Consider the following 3,928-nt stretch of genomic DNA (forward strand, 5'->3'; position numbering starts at 1 on the left):
TTGTGGGTCTCTGTTCCCGTACACCTACATGAGCACCAGAAAAGCGCTGCCAATTTGTCCATTTAGAGCAATCAAGATAACTAGAACGCAGTCTCAATATTTTCCGTTTCAAACTAGACTGACATCACATGAAAACAACCAAGACCATCAAAAACCATCAGCTTCTAGCAATCACAATCTGCTAAAGAAGGTAAGAGGCTAATATCAAACTAAATATGGCCAGAAAAAAATTGTCTTTGATGAGCGGGGGGGAAAAGGAAGAAAAGGAATAAAAGAAGACCAGAGAGCTGGGTTAACATACAACAGTTACTTGGATACAGCTGATACCGACTTTCCCTAATGTTGTTCATGAAGCAAGTAGTGAAGTTGGGAGCATTGTGATTTAAGAAAATCTCAGAGAATATCATCCTTTCATATGTCTTTTTCTAATCATATCGGCATGATTGATGCTTCAGTGCATTGTACATAACACAATGCTTCTGAAAATCAAGGATTAACTGTAATTCTTTTAGATTTGTTCTTTATACTTGATCATAGGTGAAAAGAAAAAAAAAACCATACGAGATGCACAAAAATGAGCAAAAATATAATTGCACAAAAAAATAGCACAGTGCTCTTTACCACTGTTTACTTATTAAGTTTTCCTAAACAAGCACTGAAATTAGGCAGTAAACTTTAGTTAATAAAGCTACTTAAAGCCAGAATAAATCACATAGCTATAGATTTGTGCAGGCAAGGATAATCTGTGACATCCATCCAGCTTTTGCTTAGAGTAGTAGTCAAAACATTTTTGCTTCTTGCAGGTCATGCTGATCGGTGGTATAATTTGAATTCTCAAGCTGTTATCCATACATCATTCCCAACAACTTTCCAAAGATAGAAGAGAATTTCCCCTTTAATTAAGACAAGGAGTTACAGCATGCACGTGGCCAGGTCCTGACTTGCTGTCAGGGAAAGAATAAAGCTCGGGGGTCAGATCCTCAGCTGAGCTAAGCTCCTACAGCTGTTAGGCTTAATGGGGCTATCCCAGTTATTCCAACAGAGGATGTAGTCCTTTTGTATTTCTAGCATCAAGCACTGCCAACTGTTTTCAAATACACCTGAAGTGCCTGAATGTCATTGTTCCTAATTGATGTCTACACAACACCTTTAATGCAGATGGGTATAATGTGCTTTACGGGTTTTAGTGCCAGATTCCACCCACAGGAGCACCGGGCTAAATCACGAGGAATACTGCAGGAGAAAAAAAAATAGCATAGAAGAGAGAAGCAACAGCATATCTTGAAACAGAAAGTGCATCTGGCTGTTAGCTGCATGATTGTTTGCACATCACTGAATGCAAATGCAACCAGTTCCGGGGCAGGACGAGGCGGCAGTTACCAGTACCAATGTACAACTAAGCAAGGTGTGCATGGTGTGCATGGTTATAATTCCTTGATTTTTGTTATGACAAACAGTAATTAGCTCATGGTTATGTAAATATATTCTTATCCAGGTAACATTTTTCATGGCTTGTATCGCAGACAGGAGGTCTAAAACGCATGCACAATTAAAGGAAAGTTTACAAATGATGATAAAGAGCTTCTAAGATTTACTGTGTCACAGATAACAAGGCAGAGTCTCTCCCAGGTTCCAGCTACCTATATAGTTAATCAAGCAATAATTGATCTGTAACAAAGCCACAAGGAAGGTTGCAATATGAGCTGAGCGAGAGTTTCCGCTGAGGAAGATGTTCTATCGTGGGATAGGGGTTCTTCATCTTACCGAAGAATGCTCCTGTCTATTTCCCATGCAATTCATCCAGAGCATAGTTAGCTGTGTGATGGAAAAGGCACTTGGCTGCCACTCCTGAGGAGGCAATTCTTCATATAGAGAAACATTAATCAGTTGAGGGATTTACAGATCAAAGCCAAAGCCTGAACTGGTGCCAGCAGTGGCCTTGGAGGGAGCAGTAGCACAGAGCGCTGCTACCTACTCTGTGCCTCTACTGGTGAAGAGCTGGGTCACTGTTTTCTGCAGAGCTATGTGTATATTGCTGCTTCATTTAGCCTTGCATACAATGATTCACTGTAATACACTTGAGATGTGATTAACATTAATTTCAGTGGCTATACCTTCATCCATGATGGAAGAAGTGCAGCTTTTTGGCAAGCCCTGGGTGGAAGAAGGCATTTTGGGTATATCTGTATGGCACCTGAGCTAGGATAAATTGGCTTTGGGCACCAGCAGCAGGACAGTCCTGCACGTGAGCTACCGAAGTCCAGCAAAGTCTATCCCTGGTGGACATGACACGAAGGGAAATAATTTGATGGTGGAAGTCAGTAGCTCAGTTTGATGGTGGACTTGATGATTTTGAAAGTTTTCTCCAACCTAGCTGATTCTATGATTCTATGAAAAAAATGGTATAGAAGTCCAGGAACAGTTCAGAGCTATAATCTCCAAATCCATATGGACATCTGGCCTTCGCAGCCCTGACTCCATGACTGGAGGGACTTGCTAGCCCTTACAGGCTCCCACCTTAGCTAGCTGCGTAGTCAGGTCAGCAGCACTTTATGGCCAGCTTGGCAGAAGTTGGAGACAGGGAGTAATGTAAGGACTGAGGTTTGACATTCGTACTATGACCAGAATACAGAGATAAAGATGAAGAAGTGAGAAACATCCAACAGTCAAGAAAAGCTTGGGATAGGAGATAAGAGACAGACAGACTGAAAGTTATTTCAAAGATGATTATTTCTATTGCTATTTTATTTTTATGAGATAGATATTCAAGGAAATGGAGCCTGACATTTTAGAATATGTTCCTCATGCTGTGACAGTAACAACTGTCAGGGTATTCAGCAGACTACTTTCAATCTATCAGACCTCAGCAGCATCTGAGTATTTTAAAAGGCCTGTTGTAGTGTGTAAATGTGAGATACTAACTGTGATGTTTGTGCATCACTTAAGAAACGGTGAGCTAGCCCTTAGAAATTCTTTGATTACAGTGGCTTATGCCAAAGAATCACTAATCGGTGAAGGATTGTTTTCTCTGATGAACTATTTGATGAACTACTGCTTGCTCCAGCATGCTTCTGTAGAATGTATACCTCCTTATAAAATAATTGTTTTTCAAATACTTTCCAGAACTTATAAATAGCATTTGTTAAAAAAAAAAAAAAAAGCCAATTCAGTGCTATCTAAAGTGGGAAGCTTAATTCTCCTTATGCTGGGTTGAGCCTGAGGACTAAAGCAACAACACAAAACAATTTCTCTGGTTTGTAAACTGAGAACAGTTTCCATGTGACTTGTTCGAACAGGAAGCACATGTTGAGAGCCCCCAAGTACCATTTCCGCAGAAGGATTCTGTTCACTGAAATGAGACCTTTAAAAATACCCAAGATGTGAAATGATATTTGAGAAATTTTCATGAAGAATTTTTAGTACCCTCTGCTGTAATAAGCAGAAGGTGTTTAATAAACATGATATGCAGCAGTTGCTAAGCAGAATCTGATTTATGTACAGTAGCAGTTAGAAGCAACTACACATCAGGGTTGTACACTTTATTTGACTGTGAATTCTGATTCTCTGATGGAAGCAATTGTGCTGAACTTTATTTATAATCAGCTTACAGCATGGGTAGCAGTATTATAAATGTTTCTCAAATTACACAGCAAATCTTGTCTTCTTGGACAAATAAGAAACCTACATCATGAGCTTTAATTGCGACACAGGTGATTGTCAAGGGTAAAAGACTTTCCAAACCCATCTAAGCTGAAACTATATAGAATTTAAAAACAGGATGCATGATAGCGCAGTATACCTGAGATAGTATCGCATCAGCCCAGTACATACATTTGAGAATAAATTGTCCCTGAAACTTTTTTTTCATTAATTATTAAAACACAATGGATTCCTGTATAGATTATACCAGGGTCTGTGTAAGTGTAAA

This window comes from Aythya fuligula, chromosome 5, assembly GCF_009819795.1.
Source record: "Aythya fuligula isolate bAytFul2 chromosome 5, bAytFul2.pri, whole genome shotgun sequence".
Lineage (NCBI taxonomy): Eukaryota > Metazoa > Chordata > Aves > Anseriformes > Anatidae > Aythya > Aythya fuligula.